At 37.3% G+C, this 19,801-nt stretch overlaps 2 long non-coding RNA genes across 8 annotated transcripts; one reads left to right on the top strand and one right to left on the bottom strand.

Moving 5' to 3' along the window:
- The first annotated feature begins 8,547 nt into the window (after positions 1-8,547).
- LOC128014259 (uncharacterized) lies at positions 8,548-11,362 on the top strand. 2 transcript variants are annotated; one of them, XR_008183513.1, is made up of 4 exons: positions 8,548-8,765; positions 9,071-9,413; positions 9,598-9,710; positions 10,667-11,362. It is a non-coding gene; the product is annotated as an uncharacterized LOC128014259 (long non-coding RNA). The 2 variants fall into 2 exon arrangements; XR_008183514.1 differs by having other exon boundaries at positions 8,548-8,836; positions 9,343-9,413; positions 10,667-11,360.
- Positions 11,363-12,748: 1,386 nt separating this feature from the next.
- Positions 12,749-18,503, bottom strand: LOC128014258 (uncharacterized). 6 transcript variants are annotated; one of them, XR_008183508.1, is made up of 9 exons: positions 17,638-18,503; positions 17,491-17,543; positions 16,684-17,026; positions 16,387-16,499; positions 15,346-15,454; positions 15,111-15,200; positions 14,933-14,996; positions 14,398-14,635; positions 12,749-14,330 (listed from the first exon to the last, which is right to left on the bottom strand). It is a non-coding gene; the product is annotated as an uncharacterized LOC128014258 (long non-coding RNA). The 6 variants fall into 6 exon arrangements; XR_008183511.1 differs by having other exon boundaries at positions 16,684-16,754; positions 17,497-17,543; positions 17,638-18,492; XR_008183512.1 differs by having other exon boundaries at positions 16,684-16,754; positions 17,638-18,492.
- Positions 18,504-19,801: the final 1,298 nt, after the last annotated feature.

Here is a 19,801-nt window from a genome sequence, read left to right on the forward strand (position 1 = left end):
ACAACACACAGCTTCCTTTTTTTCAGGCCTGTCATGTTCAGCGCTAAATCTGATGATTTACAAAATTCACCATTTTATTATTGTATAAAAATATACTCGGAATAGAAAATATGTGGCTATTGTACTTTGAGATATTACACTAATATTACCACACAAATACCTTCAACAACCTTCTACAGCTTCCCAAATACACAATAAAAAAAAGTGCTATGATTTGGATATCAATAAAATGAAATAAACAAATTATAAGCTTGAAAAGGTTGTCTGAGCACCTTTGTGTGATTATGAGTGATCCAGTGTGTCTTTCTGAGAGGGTGCAAAACTGAATCTGGCAGTTTGTGACAAAAAGCAAGAATCTTTAGCATGGTTTTATTATCATCTACTTTAGTCTAACCCAGATGCAGAGGAAATAACCAAGAGGCTCAGAGTCTGACTCCTAAAGTTCTTTACTCAAAAAAAAAAAAAACAACAACAACTCTGTCCTTAAGTGTCAGACAAGAGAGAAATCCAAAGCAACACTCAACAGAAGACAGCTAAATTCTCTAACCAAAAATCCTTGGCAGCATCATACTCAAAAAGACTTTAGGACTGAACAAGAACAATAGTCAGTGAGGCATTTAAATAGGGTGTGCAATTAGCAAAGAATCAATACAGGTGTGCTACAAGTCTCTAATAAAGAGGTGATCTGGGGTTGAAAGTACGCCATCCAGTGGTGAAACCAGGAAAACTCAGGCAGAACATTACAGAACCCCCTCTTTTAGGAACGGCTCCTGACGTTCCAAACAGCTGGGGTCGGGTGGAGCCGAATGAAGTCCTTAATAAGACTCTTGTCCAGTATGTGGCGAGCAGGGACCCATGAAAAACACTACAATGCAAATCATATTTCCAATGTTACAAAAACTGCATTCTTCCATCTTAGAAACATTTCCAAGCTACGAAACATGTTATCTGTTTCTGATGCAGAAAAGCTAGTTCATGCATTCATGACCTCTAGACTGGACTATTGTAATGCACTTCTAGGTAGTTGTCCTGCTTCGTCAATAAACAAGTTACAGGTAGTCCAAAATGCAGCAGCTAGAGTCCTTACCAGGTCAAGAAAATATGATCATATTACTCAAATTTTACACTCTCTGCACTGGCTACCTATTAAGTTCCGTATCAGTTACAAATTATCATTACTTACCTATAAACCTAAATGGTTTAGCTCCTGCGTACCTAACTAGCCTTCTACCACGCAACAATCCATCACGCATCCTAAGGTCACAAAACGCTGGACTTTTGGTCGTTCCTAGGATAGCAAAGTCCACTAAAGGAGGTAGAGCTTTTTCACATTTGGCTCCCAAACTCTGGAATAGCCTTCCTGATAATGTTCGGGGTTCAGACACACTCTCTCTGTTTAAATCTAGATTAAAAACACATCTCTTTCGCCAAGCATTCGAATAATGTACCTCTTAAATTGTGATTGTAGTTGCATCTGATCAAATGTGCATTTTTATTCATTAGCTTGGGTTAAACTAATTTTAGTTTGTTGGATCAGCAGCTATGCTAATGATGTCTCTATTTGTTTCTATGTTTTGCCACGGGATTTACATCCCGTGGTAACTAGGATTTACACAAGCTCCAGTCTGGATCCAGAACACCTGAGAAGAGATGATGCTGACCCTCAGAGGACCTCAGATGATGCTAACCCTGAATCAACAAACAGAACTAACAAATATTGCTACAAGTGTGACTGCATCATATAACAATTATTAATTAATAATATAAATAATGTTCATCGTCTAGCTGACTACGTCTTGTATTAATTTTTTCTAAAAATCCTGTCAAACGTGCACAAACTGACAGTCACCACCATAAGCTACTACTAAATATTGTAGAAACATAATTTTCTGTAAAGTTGCTTTGTAACGATTCGTATTGTAAAAAGCGTTATACAAATAAACTTGAATTGTATTGAATTGAATTGAATGTTGGACCAAAAACCCCTTGCTCTAAGAAAACAAAACCACTTCTTGTTTCTAGGGACACTTGTTGGTCTAGCAGATAAGTGAGAATAATTCAGCCACCAGTTTAACTGATTCACAGAAATAAAATGTGCAAATGTAATAAGAAGAAAAAGGTCACTTTTCATTTGCAGTTAGTGACAAAAATATTGGGATCTACTTAAGGGTTTTCTGAATCTGACTAAAATGAGAATTTGTCTTCTAACCCTAATGGCACATAAACATTTTAGATTAACTGAAATCATACCAGTCTGGTTTTTACAGTACAGATCTAGATGTATCTGTGTGCCTGTGGACCGCTATGAAGTAGTATTAGAGATAGTTTTGATTTAAGGGGTGATTTTGGCATTTTTCAGACTTGGGAAAGTCTTGTGCACTAGTTCCGGTGGTACACACAAGTTTTCAAGAAGCCAAGTGTGAGTATTTCAGCCCCTCTAGCTCAGCATGTCACGTTCACAGGTCTGTGGATTCCTGTTCTGTTGTTTTTTGTGTGTGTCTTTGCTGTCACGTGTGTTGCTGGGCAACTCACGAGCGCTGATTAGTGATCAGCTGCGGCTCATCAGCACTGCTATTTTATGTCTCTGTGTTTGTTTGTTCATTGTTGGATTGTTCTGTTGGCTCACGCTGTGTTCCTTGCAATTCTCTACGTTTCGTCTCGTGGGTTCCAGTAGCTCATCTCGGAGTTTCTGCCTCTGTTCAGAGTGGATGTTTATCTGTCAGTGTTTTCCTCGTCGGATTGTGTTCGGAGATCTGCCCATTGTAGTCCCTGTGCTGCCAAGGACCAACTCTACCAAGACTTTCCTGACCAATCACGTTGTACATTCTCTTTTGTTCTAAATAAAGGAATTATTAACTTGCAGTTGAATCTTGAGTTATCTGTCCTAACACAGCATAGATGTGTATTTTTTTATTTTTTTATTTGACAAACGATTGATTTATCTACCTTTAATATCTACTTCTTAATAATAATAATAAAAGAATCAAAGTCTATATATTAGAGGATACAAGTTTTAATTTTATCACTTATATTTTATGGGATATCTTAACCCAAACACATAAAAATACTTAAGTAAAAATGTCCAGTACACTTTAAGATTTTTTTCCCCCCTCATCCTATTTGTTTTGCCGTTCATGTGAAAATGTGGCAACTTTTCAGATTTAAAAAATGAGAATATGCTTCAGAAAAGCAACCACAACTTGGATCTTATGTTCAGTAATAAATTTGAATTTCAAATATAGACTGCATATGTTCATGAGCTTGCTGTATTCATTTTTCATTAGTAATAAAAGACTCATTTAAATGTTTTATATGGTGTGTATTTCAAGAAAATGGATGGAAGTATTATATTATGATGTGTACACATCATGACCAAGACAGATTAAATGCCGTTTCTCCTGAAATTCAACATTTACACAAATTTAACTGTGTTCATGTTAAAGTTGTTTAAAGGAAGCAAATATCACCATCAGAAGACACCTTTAGAAAATAACTAAAAAAAAAAAAAAAAAACACTACAATGCAACCTCATATTTGTATAGACAAACAAAATTTTATTTGATACAGCTGGTATGAAGAGAAAGATCACTTAAACAAAAATAAATAATTATTATAAAATAGCCTATATATTCTAGACTATAGAGTAATAAAAGTAGGCTACAATAAGCTTCTCTATAGAAATTGAAGAATGAGTAAAGCCTTTTCCCATTAAATACTGTATAAATGTATAGATAATCTCCCCTTTCATTTCTATGGTCTGTCATGACTTGGTTGCAGAGATGAACATGATGAAGAAGATATGAGATAATAAGAATAATAAACCTATAAGATAATGAACCATGTAAAGTATATAGAGACCGCTTTTACAAGAAAGTCAGCGGAGTTATTGTGAATGAAATAAATTTTGTTGCATCAAGTGTAAAAAAAAATGACATTCATAACTTTTCCTAATTTTCACTTCTTTTTGTATTGTGTCAGATTTGCGTCTCTATTGTAAAGCACTCTTTTGGTTCAGATCAGTTTTTCTAATCTGACATTTGAGGAGGAATTTTAAGCGCTCAACATGAGAGCAACAAACCAGGTGTCTTCACTTAGCAATTGATCCATATTAGATAAATAAAATGATTTATTAATGAACAGGTGTGTGATGGCCGAAAACGTGGCCACACAGCAAGGCGGTAACTAAACCACACACACAGACATGCATCTTTCTTTCATTTGTTTACATGCTATTTTGATTGCCCTTTAGTCTATATTTCATAATTAAACATTTTATATTATATATATATAAATAATAAAGACAGACACCGCTTTGGTTAATTTTCACCACTTTATTTCTAATTTACACTTCTACCATACATGACTAGTTTGGCCGCAAACTTTCTAGTTATGAGTGGTATTTTGTGTTAACGGTTATTTCTTTTGAGTTTAAGTTACCTATGTGTGGAAGGCGGAGGTTTGATGCTGTCTGGGCAAAGCGCTGCACTTCAGTGGAGGTCCGTTCTAATAAAGGACTGGCTGGTGCCAGTGGCCGCCATTTTGTTCCAGTGGTTGAGCCCATGTTGCAGATTAGCTGGGGGGATGTAGGGTTGTTTATTTGTTTGTTTTTCGTTTTAATTGTTTGTGTATATGATTAATTTGTTTATGACCCATGTCTTTATTTTTTGTGAATGAATTGCAGTATTCATTCTAATAGGATTTAATTGGTGTTTGTTCTTGGTGTGTGTAATGGACTAGTCCTTTGTGTATAGATGGTTTCAACTGTCTATGGTTTCAACCAGGGGCGATTCTAGGGTCAGAGCTTTAGGGGTGCTGAGCACCCAATGAGCCCCACTGCCACCACCCACCCTCTTTCACACAAAAACAAAAAATATGTCTATTGAAAAATAACTTTATCATTTTAACATTGATTCAACTAACTCCAAAATCCAGATTTTTTTCTTTTTTTTTTGAGACCTTTTCAGAACAACAGCTTAGTTGTGACAGTTCACACAGACACTCAGCTGGTTTTCCTGACCGTTAACTCCATGTGCCTCATTTTGTATCAACAGTCATCAGATTGGTTACATTAGATTGAACTTTATTGTCATTGAACAAAGTAACAGGTACTTGGACAACAAAATTGAATTCATCTTCTGTAAATTATTTACAAATGGCCACCTCTAACATATCTGGATGCATGCCTGTCTGAACTTTCATAAACCAATATGTCATCAATAAATAATAATAAAACAAGCTTCATATCAAGAGCAAAAAAAAAGAAAAAGAAAAAAAAAGTCCAAAATATCCAGATTATTTACAGAGGTCTTGAAAATACTTAGAAAGTAAAGATATAAAAAAAGAAAGAGGGAAATCTTTCAAGTACTTCCCCTGAATCCCCATTTGGCTCTACTTTGGGAGAGTTAATCTATGTCGCCGCACTTTGAGGGTGGCAAACCTGTCAATGACCCTTTGGTGTTCCATTTTTTCAAGCAACTCCTTCTCAATAGACATCACAGCTAGGTTCTGGAGTCTGCTTTGGCCTGAGGTCCTCCTGAGCCATGTATGGAGCCGACGCAAGGCACTAAAAGACCGCTCACATGTACAGCTGCTAACTGGTATTGTCAAGGCAACCTGCATAGCAGCTTTCAGTGAAGGGAACATTTCCGAATCGGAGTTTGTACACTGCTAGCATGTCCTGAACTGTACCAGCCTCACTCTTGCGCTTCAGAAAGTTTTTTGCAACTATCACTTCCTCTGACTTAAGTTCAATATGGTAATGCAGAGCCAGTGCTGTCAGATGAGGCTCAGACAAGAAATGGCCTGAGGTTGGACTGCATGCCTGAATTCCATTGAGCACATCCTCATTCACACCAGAAAAACGCCTCTCAAGTTCACAGATCATTCGGTCCAGACAAGGAAACAAAAGTTTCCTCTTGAGATCTTCAGATTCTGAAGAGCCACAGGTTTCACTGCCTGCCCCACAAGCTGACTCAACAACATATTCATCCATTCTCTTTGTCTTACGCCTCTGTCCTGAGGATGATTCTACTGCTATCTGGTTTGCCTCACACATAGCCATTGTTCTGGAGTACAGATCTGCAGCAGTGGTATCATTGCGTTTCTGCTTCATGGTGTCAGTCACTGCATTTTTGTATGTCACTGCTTGGGCAATGTCAATGGTCTCCTTCTGTAGGTATCTGTGTAAACCTGCTGTTACAGACAGGAGAGTGTGGAAACCCATCAGCAAATACACTGAGGAGAAATTACTGAGTTTTGCCCTCAGTCCAACTGCTGCAGGTGTCTTGATTGTGGAGAGGCACTCAATGATAGCAGGGAAATTATCAATCACTGCAGTCACTGAATGAAGCTGGCATTGCCAGCGTGTAGTTGACAACTGCACAAGTTCTCTTGGCTGCAACCCTAACTTCTTTTGAGTGTCCACAAACTTATGGTGGTTTACAAGGGAGGCACTAAAGAAAGAATGGAGACTTTCCAGCATGTTGAAGAACTCTGTGGCTTCAGAGACAGCTTTGCATGTGTGACATAAAACAAGATTTAACTCATGTGCATAACAATGCACATAAATTGCCTCAGGGTGCTTTTTTTTTAAATGGGCTTGTACACCCCCAACATCCCCACTCATGACCGCTGCCCCATCGTAGGTCTGTGCCACACATTTCAATTGATCAATTCCCTTCTTTACCAACTGATTTTCAATTGCAGCTGTTATCGAAGTAGCATCAAACTGCGACACCTCTGTAAGGGCTAGGAATCTTTCTTTGATGGCACCCTCAACAGACACGTATCTAACACAGAGTGCCAACTGTTCTGTCTTTCCATCCCTGGCTTCATCAGCCATAATGGCATACATATTCGCTCCCTTTATCTCACTGATGATATTTTCTGTTATTCCTTGTGAACAGCACTCTATCATCTCATTTTGGCTATCAGATGAGAGGTACGTGGTGTTTGAAGGGGCTGTGTATCTCTGCAAGAAGGGATCAAATTTCGTCAAAAGTGACATGCACTCTAGGAAATTGCCTTTGTTGTGACTCTCATCCGTTTCATCATGACCTCTGAATGCTATGCCTTGCTTCCCCAAGAAGCAGGTTACTGCCATAATACGCTCTAGGTACTGCCTTCTTTCACTAATTTCAGTGATACTTGCTGCTTCTCTCTGCTCTACAACATTCCCTTTTGACAGGCTTGCTCTGTAGCTGTTCCAACAAACCACACTGTCCTTATGTGACTGTGTTGTTTCATGTTTTTGAAACTTGCTAAGTGCCTTTTGCCAGTTATTAACTCCATCATTAACAAGTGCATCCTTTCTGACATTTTTGCCAAATACCCTACAAGGAAAGCAGAAAGCAGCATTTTGTCTAGCTGAGTATTCCAGCCATCTGAAACTTTTGAACCACTGTTCTTGAAAGGCTCTTTTTTGTGTGCCAAACTGAGTATGAGGGTATTGAGGCAGCTTTAACTGTTTAGGACCAGTGTCCTTATCCCCTAAGTCTGAACAGCTCTCTTCTGTCTCTGCTGCTTTGGTTTGGTGGTCTCTATGTTGCACTCCCTCTGTCTCTTCATTTCTTTCACTAGTCAGTTCCCTCTCCATCCATTATGGACTCTCCTTGTTGTTTTCCTCCTCCTTTATTATGAAAAAATGTGGTGTAAAATAATGTTTCAAAAAAATAATAATATAGGCTACTTAATGCCAATAAGTTTGTATAGGAGTATGAGTAGTTACTGTTTTGCTTGCCACTATTCACTATATGTCAATTTATTGTTGTTGTTTCCTCACCTGGTTCTTCCTGCATGCTCTCCCTTTCCCTTTCCCTTTCTCCATCTCCCTCTCTTTCCCTTGGCACTGACAATCATACACAAATATATTGTAGGCAGGAGAGTTGAGGTCAGTTTGTCATGTCACAAAAATGAGACCATTTACAGATTCTAAGGATATGATCAAAAGGCACACAGAGGCGTGTCATTTTAAATGTCTTTATTATTATTATTATTGGGCTTAGAAACTTTTTTAAATGACAAATTCCTTTCACAAGAGAAGCTTGTGAGTTTGAAATAAATAAAAAATAAATAAAAGCAGGGGACCATTGCCTAGATAAGTAATTTGATACAACTACAGCTGGTTTGCATTATCTGTTACTTTAGCTTAACACTTTTCAGAAGGAAAAAAAAACAAAAACAAGACAGAGGTCATTATGGCTTGTCCCTAGTCTCTCACCTGAATCTGTCTTTTTTCTTTTAAAGAATTGTCGTATATCCATTGCTCACTGCCAGGCCACACACACACACACACACACACACAGAGAGAGAGAGAGAGAGAGAGAGAGAGAGTTATGCTAGGAGTTCAGGAGTTAAGCCTGGTTCAGGTTAAATCCTGTGTGTGATGAATGAATAAATACAGCAAAAGAAAAACATGAAACTTTCTTTTATTATCTAGTTTGATAGTCAGCCATAACTGAAAAATAACAGATATAAATCTAGGAATTAATAACAATCCATTTAAAAAGCCACAGTGAGTGTTTTCAGTGGCACATCGTTTGTTTGAGACTGTCCTCCTCTTAAAAACGACCACATAGGTCGTTTGTGCAAGCAGCATATTACGACCTATTATTACGTTTTAAAATCAAGCGCCCTCTAGCGGCCGTATTACGACAGTCTCGTTTGTCGGGTGTGTCGTCATCAAATGACCTTTGACTGTCGTTACCATCGTTACCACCCAAAAAAAGGAGGCGTGACCCAACATCTTACCATGCGTTGTTGTCCAGGTTTGTAAACAATTTTATTTTATGGTTTATTTTTTAAGGTACTGTTCTGATTGTCTGCAATTAATGTCAAAGTAAGTGCAGTTTGACGTTTTCTTTACAAATATGTTGTGAATGCCAGTGAACGAATGTGTGGCAATCGCAACGAATCTGAAATGACCAGTGACCACAACACTTACCATATTTTTTTTTTTACCATGATAACTGTTTTACTGTGGTATTTGTAGTTAAAAATCATTAACCACAATGCCATGCCTTTAATACCTTTTTGTAATGTAATTGTTATTCAGTGTTTTTTTTTTTTTCAGTTTTGCAGTTTCTTCATATCACATACATCTCCAGCTCCTACAACAACATTCAGTGTCCAGCAGCTCTTTATGATGCTCTCTCTCTCTCTCTCTCTCTCTCTCTTTCTCTCTCTCTCTCTCTCTCTCTCTCTCTCTCTCTCTCATTTTCCTTTCCTATTTTTCTGAACTGTAATTCATAAATAAGTCACACATATTTTTCTTTCTTTCTCTTGTTCATCATGGCATATTTTCACAGCTCAGAATCAGATTTTGATCAGTTCTTGTATTAACAGGGAACTTGTACTCGAAGCTCAACTTGAAGAAGTTTCCAGTGAAGATGAAGTCCTTCAAAGGTTCGACACAGGTAATGTTGAAGATATGTAGTTATAACTGATTTACTTTAATTAATTTATCCTTACTTTATGTTAATAACCTTCCTTATAGTCCTTCCTTTCAAATATTTTGTTCACAGATCATTTCTAACACACTGTCTAAACATGTATGTATTAAAACAACAACAACAACTTGTTACTTTTTCTTTATTCCAGCTGAAAAGGAAGACCATGGGCCTGTCAAACCTTGTTTGTGGAGAGGGATGAATTTGACCATCTTGTGTGTTTACGGAGAAGACCAAAAGCTGCTAAGGCAGATATTTCCAGAGGTACGTCTGTGTTGATCTGAGCACCTCGACAGAACTTTACTGCAGTTACATTTTGCACCGAATTTTATGTTTTTTACTTTTTTAAATACCTCACGACCCCATCAGTACAAACCCTGTGCTATGTCAAAGTATTAATAATTCAAACAATTTCAGCAAATTCATATGATATTGTACAAGCGTACTCTCCAGCTTTTCCTCCTGCTGTCATTGACCATCGCCTCAGCTCTCGTTCAGACTGTGTCAGGAAATGCTGTGTAACTTGTCATGTGACACAAAAGGGGCCGGTTGCGTAAACATAGCTATTATGTTAAGACTGTGACCAACTAGCAGTTAACCAAGAGATAATCATATTTCTTAGTAAAATTGGACCAATCTATGTTTTTGTAACTGACTTTAAACAATTATGACAAGTCTAGAGTAAATCAAATTATATGGCTAACTTTTTTAAAGATTAGTTTAAGCAGTTTATGCAACCGGCCCCAGGTCTTTTATTTATTTGACCAAATTAGATCATTTAAAGGTGTTTACAACAAGAACAATAACTATAATGACTATTTTAGCATCGCTACCAACAAATTATAAAGTTCTGTTTATTATTATACACGCTGCAGTTATGTTGTCTTTAACCACTAGCCCGTTGCTAGGGGGAAGTCGTGGCTTAGTGCTTAGAAAGTTTGACTCTTAACCATAAAGTTGTGGGTTTGAGTCTCGGCCCGGCAATACGACTTTTTTTGCGCTGCCCCCAACTGCTCACCGGGCACCGTAACATAAATGATCCCCACTGCTCCGTGTGTGTGTGTTCACTGCTGTGTGTGTGCACTTTGGATGGGTTAAATGCAGAACAAGAATTCTAAGTATGGGTCACCATACTTGGCTGTATGTCACGTCACTTTCATTTGTTGTCAATGTTTTAATTATTCATCATGTTATAAATTCAATTTTTTCCTGTCTTGCAGGATTTCTGACAGATTACTGAGTCCTTCTCCATCAGCTCTCCACAATAGCAGCCCTTCCAAAAGCATCCACATCACTCTCTCTTGTGTGGCACATCTGCTCTCAGTCGTTAGCATGTCTACTTGTATTATTTCTCCTCTAGTCAACACTCCCATCTCTACTGTGAACACTCCTGTCACTATCACCATCCCACCTACTGTATTCTATATGCCATATATATATATATATGTGTGTGTGTGTGTGTGTGTGTGTGTGTGTGTGTGTGTGTGTGTGTGTGTGTGTGTGTGTGTGTGTGTGTGACCTTTAAGGTCATTTAATGATAGAAATGCATTTTCCAGCTGAAAATGATTTATAAAATATAATTATTAATAACCGTTTTAGTTTGTCTTGCATATGTTCACAACAGAAGCGATCAGTGATTACAGGAGATTAAGAGGTAATCATGTGAAATATTAGTCTTAACAATATTTTTCTAATTAGTTAATCACTTTTAAATGAAAGAAAAGAATATGATTTCAGCTGGTGCCTTGCAACTCCTGGTTTGTAAAAATATTATTTGGCATTTTATAAACTTCTCTGCAAACAAATTGACAATTTTTATTTATTTATTCATTTTTTTTTATTTTATATATATATTTTTATATTAGCCAATTTAGTTTTAAAGGGATTTTCTATTACATAATTATGTCTGTACCTATTAGTTACTTTATCAATCAGTAATTTTTAAAAGTTGTTATATTTCACAATAATATATTATTTTTTTGTTTTTATTTCTTCATAGTGACAAACTAGAGAGAAAGAATGGTGTTATTTGCATTGTTTGTCTGAAAAGTTTGACATATCAATAAACACTGATATGGAAATTACTAAAAAAAAATTATCCCTGTGTTTTTTAAATTGTATTTATTTATTTATTTTTATTATTATTTTCCTTTTTTTCTGTAGTTTAACTGGTAGAGCTAAAAATTGCAAGATTGTAAATACATCTCCAAAAAACACACAAGTGATTAAATGTATACATTTAATACACTATAAATATATAAATATAATATTATTTTTTTCATACAGTATATGCAAAAATGTTGAGCTTAAATATTGTACATTAATATTAGGGTAAAGAATGTGTATAATCGCAAATATGAGGCCCTTGTTTGAAAATAAATAACTGTAATCAACAAATCTATTGCTGAATCAGGTTTACCCCACAATGCAAATCCGTCATTTTAGTTTTATATTTAGTGGGTGAAAATAAATTCACCACAAGAACCCGGAAAAGCCTGTCATGAATGGCCGTATATGGACAAGTAAGGGTGTCGCTTCTGCTCAACTGGATTTTCATTGGCTTTGAAATCCACTTGGCACTCGAGGACTCGCTGTGACTGGACTTTCTTTTAGCCCAAATTAAAAAACGTTTAATGTTGCAAAGTAAATTTTGCTGTAATTATTACGTCAATAGTACCTTCAGTTAACAATGGTGCATTGCTATATTTTGTGAAATTACCTCTTTACCGAGATCCTAACCTTAAACCTGAACATAACTTAATTGAACTACAAAAAACAGCGCCATGACTTTCACTTTCCATCGATAGAATGGCTAAGGCTTATGGGCAATGTAGTTTAAAATGTTTAATAATGAAATTGTGAAAAATACTTCTTTTTTTAAACAAAGGGATATCTAAGCATGTTTATTGTGCAAAGTTATATGACATATGTGAGAGGCAGGCTGACATTTTTTATTTTACTAAGAGTACTTTTATAAACACATGTATAGCACTTTTCTATGAATGTTTGAAAGCTGTGCCAAACATTATTTAGTAAACATAGCATAATGAGTTGTCCTACCAATTTTCTTTTTGAAACTATAATCAGATTTTGATTTACAGCCATTTGGAATGTTAATTGTTTTGCTCTTCAAGGGGACTCTACTGGGCCCCTGGGGATGGAAGGGCAGGAAAAAAATGCACAGCTCTATTCTCATCATTGGCAACAAACTGTTGAGACACATTTTGTAGGTTGTCTTTTCAAAAGCATACCATTATGTAAGTTGGAAGTCATAGTTATCTTAGAATTAAGACACCAGAAAATCAACATAAGTGCCCATTTGGAAAGAGCTCAATTTATTTCATAAGATCAAGAGCAATAATACAGTGCTAATAGTAAACAAAGACAACAAATACATATTCTGACATTTCATCAGACAAGGCCAATGTGTCATTCAGTAAGACAATGTGTGACAGTGTGCAGTTTATGGTTCCATACAATTCATGCAATTTAAAGAATCATAATATAAAATACCTAATTCATAAATCTCTGTAAAGAATGTCTCATCTTTGTCCTGCTCAGGAGCTAGACATCAGTAATGTGCATGAACATCTTCATTATAATACAGAACAGGATTCATGTTGATCTTTCCTTGATTCATCACCTTCAGTTGTGCATGAAGTCCATGCAGTCTCTTCTAATGCAGCTCTTCATCTAACTGAATTTCATTAATATTACTAAATGTTCATGTCTTCATCAAAACAACCATGGTGATTATATGTGTTGTTTACAAAATTAAATGGTGTATCTACCAAAAAACCATCTCTAGTACAGAATATTCACCATACTTGATTATCCAACACCATACGCAATATTTTACTAGGATGCAGCATAAAGACAGATAAAGAAGCATATTAAGACAAATTATATTCAAGTGAAATAAAAATGGGTTACATTAAAACCATTTTATTTTAATCAGATGAAGAAACCCAGATGAAGGCATGGTGAAATGTCTTGAGCACCAAAGAATCACATCCAGTTTCCTTCTCATCATCAGAGCTCTCCTGGTTTTCTTCAAATCCATGTCTCTATCATGATCTTCTTCAATGTCATAAACAATTTGCAATTGTTATCCAGCACAACAATACAACTGATGAACAAGTCATGTGACCAATTCAAATCAAATCATTTTATTATCACAATACCAATGTTTTTAATGCAAGTATACAGGTGGTAAAATGCTTTTCTGCAAACTGCAGCATGACAAGTACTGAATATATTTGCAACACATATACAGTATCAAAAATATAAACCGTATACATAAGAGCTCAATACAGGTAGAAAATATAGTGCAATACTATACTATACAGAGAGAACAAAATGAAAACAATTAACAACAATCACTGTATACTGTAGATATACCTCTGCCCACTGCTCCGGGTGTGTGTTCACAGTGTGTGTGTGTTCACTGCTCTGTGTGTGTGCACTTCGGATGGGTTAAATGCAGAGCACAAATTCTGAGTATGGGTCACCATACTTGACTGTATGTCACGTCACTTTCACTTTCAGTACAGTATGAATTAGTGCAAACAGAATATCAGGTTGCAGAATAATAGTGAGTCAGAGTCCAGTCAGTGTAGCTGATAGAGTGCAGTGCACACAGTATGAGGCTGCTGGTGTGTGTATGTGTGTGTGTGTGTGTGTGTGTGTGTGTGTGTGTGTGTGTGGTGTTACTGGTACGAGTTCAGTTCAGTCTGATTGCCTGTTGAAGGAACTTGTTTTGCAGTCTGCTGGTGCTGGTTCTGTGATAATGTCTGTCTGATGGTGATGTTGAGAGCAATCCATGGCTCGTGTGGCTGGAGTCTCTGACGGTCCTCAACAAAAGAAAAACCTTGCGTAGATGTCCTGGAGAGACAAAATCATTGTGTCAATTATATATTATTATTATTTAGAATTGTTGTAATGGACATACCATTGATTCCTGTTGAAGGTTGTTGGAGGTATGGGCTCTCAGTTGTGAAGTTTCTTTTATGGCCGTAACATCTGTGCAGTCACACAGCTGTTTGGGAATTCAGTCTTCACTGTTTCAGGCTGCAGCACTGCATTTGGTGACCATTGACTCCTCCATCTCTGGCCTCAGACCCGCTTCTCTTTAGTCTGGAGTGAAGACAAATGTTCTCAGTACCAGCTTTCCTTCTACTGCAGTCTTTCTGTACAAGTAGAAAATAATAAAAACAGTCATAACAAATCAGTTATGTATTGAAAACTCATAGTACATATGAAGACTTCAGATGCAAAGGCATCTAAGTTCCACCTGAAGTTTTCTTCTAAAATTCTTCTTAGAAGAACATTTCATACAGAACTTAAAGGCTTTTGCATCTGAAGTCTTCATATACAACACATCTCGTTCTTCATTTCTCCATCAACTGACTTCATCCTCCTTCAAAAACTGTAAGTCCATAAGAAAAATAGTTTTGGTGAATACAGGTGCAGGTGTCAGTACTCACCATATTCAGTCATTTTCTGCCCAAATTCCAGAAATGATGCCCTGATGATTTGTTCATTCTAGGACTTATAAAAAGATGTATATGTGAAAAATGATAATTGCTGACTTGAATAGAGATCAACATCATATGCTGTACTAATGCATTGCTTGAATACAGACACATCAATGGGGATGAGCACCTTTTCACTCTTTTCTGTTTGGGCACAATAGAGCCATGTTCATTCCTCATCCCCAACAGGACTGATGTTCTTTGTGTTTTTGCTCTTCAGCTGTAAAACAAAAATATGTCTATTAACCCCATGTTTAATTACTATTGCTTATTACATATGAATTAAGACAGATATAATTAAGTAAATTCACCAAAAGATTCAGGTTAGAGGATTAAATGAATATTGATTACAATTTTCTACAAACCTTTCTTGGAGAGGGCTGATCATGACAGGAACTTGCTGAGCCACACTAGTAGACATTCAGTTGACAAACCTGAAAGAGGCCATCATGCAACCATCCGCTCTGTTTGTACCTTACAACAGAGCAAGAGAGAATGTGTGAGTGAGTGGAGAGAGTAAAGGACTAAGATGAAGACAAACAAGCAAAGAAAGGCAAAATCTTGCGTTTGAGTTTTAACAAAATGAGAGGGAAGAAAGCTGTATCTTCAAGCTATATTATTCTCAATTATTTTCTACACTATAACATGCAGCAGGATTGTTGTAAGCAGTTTAGAGACCTCTTCATACCAAGGATGAGTCCATACTTAATGACACAGAGGAACAACATCAGTGGAATATATTTTCCAGCTGATGAACATTAAACAGCCAATCAAAATGCACATTTCAAAAGCTTGATCATTTAAAGTGGCAGACATCAACGTCGCTGCAGTGTGTATATTAATAAACATAACTTTATCATTGGTTGATGTTGGTGTGGATGCTAAAATAGTTATTGTAGTTACTATTCTTGGTGTGAACAGCCTTAAATGATCTAATTTGGCCAAATTAACTGAAGATCTGATGTGTCACATGACAAGTTACACAGCATTTCCTGACTTGCTTTTAAACAGACGTGTTCAATTAAAATCAACATGGAAATAAAGGCAGACTGTGAGGTGCGGACAGATATCATGTACTGTTAGAACGGGTTAAGACGGTGCTAATAAAGAATACAGTGGACTCAATATAAACTTTAGGATATAACGCTCTGACTACTTAAAATGGACACAGTCTGCATGAGAGCTGAGGCGATGGTCAATGACAGCAGGAGGAAAAGCTGGAGAGTACGCTTGTACAATATCATATGAATTTGCTGAAATTGTTTGAATTATTAATACTTTGACATAGCACAGGGTTTGTACTGATGGGGTCGTGAGGTATTTAAAAAAGTAAAAAACATAAAATTCGGTGCAAAATGTAACTGCAGTAAAGTTCTGTCGAGGTGCTCAGATCAACACAGACGTACCTCTGGAAATATCTGCCTTAGCAGCTTTTGGTCTTCTCCGTAAACACACAAGATGGTCAAATTCATCCCTCTCCACAAACAAGGTTTGACAGGCCCATGGTCTTCCTTTTCAGCTGGAATAAAGAAAAAGTAACAAGTTGTTGTTGTTGTTTTAATACATACATGTTTAGACAGTGTGTTAGAAATGATCTGTGAACAAAATATTTGAAAGGAAGGACTATAAGGAAGGTTATTAACATAAAGTAAGGATAAATTAATTAAAGTAAATCAGTTATAACTACATATCTTCAACATTACCTGTGTCGAACCTTTGAAGGACTTCATCTTCACTGGAAACTTCTTCAAGTTGAGCTTCGAGTACAAGTTCCCTGTTAATACAAGAACTGATCAAAATCTGATTCTGAGCTGTGAAAATATGCCATGATGAACAAGAGAAAGAAAGAAACATATGTGTGACTTATTTATGAATTACAGTTCAGAAAAATAGGAAAGGAAAATGAGAGAGAGAGAGAGAGAGAGAGAGAGAGAGAGAGAGAGAGAAAGAGAGAGAGAGAGAGAGAGAGAGCATCATAAAGAGCTGCTGGACACTGAATGTTGTTGTAGGAGCTGGAGATGTATGTGATATGAAGAAACTGCAAAACTGAAAAGAAAAAAAACACTGAATCACAATTACATTACAAAAAGGTATTAAAGGCATGGCAAATGTGTTACTTAACTAAAGAGTACACAATAAGCAGTTACTGTGGTGAAAAGCATGGTAACGTGTTTATACTACAAATACCAAAGTAAAACTACAGTTATGACGGGAGATACATTGAGTTGTGGTTACTGAGGTTTTATAACACGTGACATGGTTCAGCGACATGTTACTATGGTAAAAACAATGGTAAATGCGCGACTTTTACATGACCTCTTTCCACCACAGGCGAATTTCAAACGAATATCACAATGAAAACTAACTTTATAAAGCTGCAGATTTCGATTAAATGATTTGAACGTCAAACTGGTTTAATAGGACATACAGTGTCCAGTATCGATTTGAAAATAAAAACTCATATTATTCATAAACGATCGACTACTTTATGAGACGGGAGAAAACCTTACCTGTACATGTCTCGAAGTCATCTAAAATCCATATCATCAAAATCCACGAACATCTGGGAGAGTTTAAATCAAACAATTCAAAACGCAAATAGCAAACATGTTAAAATAAACCCACAATGCATTTAGGCGAAAGTTCATTTATCATACCTCCTGTTGCCAATAGGGGCGCTAATTTAGAGAACGCTCGTGTGGGTCGTATTTATGGATAGTGACAAACGACCCATACGGTCGTATGAGTTGGAGGACTTGTTGGTTTGTTTTCACTCAAGACGCCAGGGCTTCATGTTTCCATGACGACTGACCAGAAAAGGCGCACGTGACATCATGTTTACGTGACTCTCGATTTTTAAAATGAGTATCAAATTAAAGATAAACTTTAACAACAGAGACACACGTACGCACTACACAGGTACGCAGTTTATTTGTCGCGCTTCTGATTTTGTTTCACGCTCTAGCAGTTAAGAAACAGAACTGCATGCGTCTTGCGGAAGAAAATTTTAACTGTCGTTACTTCTCTCGGTTTATGACTATGGACGAGTCACCTAGGTCCTGTGCTACTCCACAGCGGCGTCGACCCGCCGGACTAAAATAGTCCGATAATAAACACTTATTATAGGTGTACCAACATGGAGATTCAGGATACTGACTCCAGTACTCACCGATATGGTTTCTGTTGACTCGTGTGTTATAAATGAACTGGCAAAGAGCACTGCTTTATAATCTGTGGGTTTATTGACCGCACGTACACATCACACCACCTCCAGAGTGAGGGGGAGAGACGGGGCTTGTTAGGGAGGTCACGTAATCACGTACAATTGGTGATGTCACACATATCAATGTACTACATCCCCTTTCCTAAGCATGGTCTCTAAACATAAAGCAAGATTAGACTCTGGATGTGTTTACATCAGATTTCTTCTTTAGAACATCAAAGGTATTTTAAACTAGCAACAGTAGCAATGACCAACAGGAACTATTATGTAATGTAAATTAATAAAATGTAAATTAAACATATTGCACTATAAAGAAACTGGTATTGTTAACCAAGATAAAATAAATGTGCAATTCAGCAACATATCAAACATTTCAGTCCTTGTACTTAGGGTTCGGGCATACAGTGCGTCCGGATCGTGTCACATAAGGACTGTCTTTCTTTTGTGCTCGTGTTTGAGGTGTTACTTGACCTGTGGTTCTGTGAATAAGTACATCTGGTACTTTTACAACTGGATCATTCACTCTGGTTGGACCAGGGATCACCTGGTGACCCTCATCATCATTATCATCAAGTTGACTTGGCCTAGGCTCTTTCACAGTTAGGAGATGTCTGCGGTTCCTCCTATATTCTTTCCCTCCAGACAGGACAATGTAAGATCTTGGTTCACTGCAGACTTCCTTCACAACTGCCTTACTGGCATAACCATGAGGGGTTTGCATCCTCACTACTTGCCCTTTTGAGAGAATGCTCAGTTGTTTACTGCTTTTGTCATAACTGATCTTTTGACAGAGTCTTTTCTTCGTTAACTGTGCACGAATTTCATTGGAAGCCAGAGGTGAAGGTTCCAGCAAAGAGCTGTGGAGTGGCAGGGTGGTGCGAGTTTGTCTGGACATTAATCTCTGAGCTGGAGAGCCAAGCTTAGGATCTCGTGGAACATTTCGCAGATTCAGCAAGTTGAGATAGATGTCAGTACCATCTCGTTTGGACTTTTCCATGAGTTGTTTAGCGCTGCGGACTGCGCGCTCCGCCAGGCCATTAGATTGAGGATAGTATGGACTGCTGGTTTTATGAACAAAGTCCCAGGCCATGGCGAAGCCTTTAAACTCTTTGCTCACAAACTGTCTCCCATTGTCTGTGATGAAGGTGTGAGGCGATCCATGGACAGAAAAATGTCTCTTTAGCTTTTGTATAACACCTGATGAGGTCAAATTCTGTAGCTGATCGATCTCGTACCATCCTGAATACGAGTCAACAAGCACCAAGAACTGATGACTGTTCCAGTCAAAGATGTCAGCTGCTACTATTGACCATGGCAGGCTTGGCAGCTGAAGGGGTTCTTTTTGCTGATGGGGTTTGGTGCTGTTGCATGTGGCACAAGATGTGATGTAAGCATCAATGTCTTTTGTCATGTTAGGCCAAAAGAATATGCCACGTGTGCGTTGCTTGGTAGATTCGGCTCCAGGATGACCTCTATGAACGATTTGCATGTACTCCAGCTTAAGTGTTTCAGGGATGATCACTTTGTGGCCTTTCCATACAAGTCTATCATCTGTGATCAGTTCATGTCTGTATGGGTGAAATGGTCTTATTGCTGGG

The sequence above is a fragment of the Carassius gibelio genome, chromosome B25 (genome assembly GCF_023724105.1).
Source record: "Carassius gibelio isolate Cgi1373 ecotype wild population from Czech Republic chromosome B25, carGib1.2-hapl.c, whole genome shotgun sequence".
Taxonomy (NCBI): domain Eukaryota; kingdom Metazoa; phylum Chordata; class Actinopteri; order Cypriniformes; family Cyprinidae; genus Carassius; species Carassius gibelio.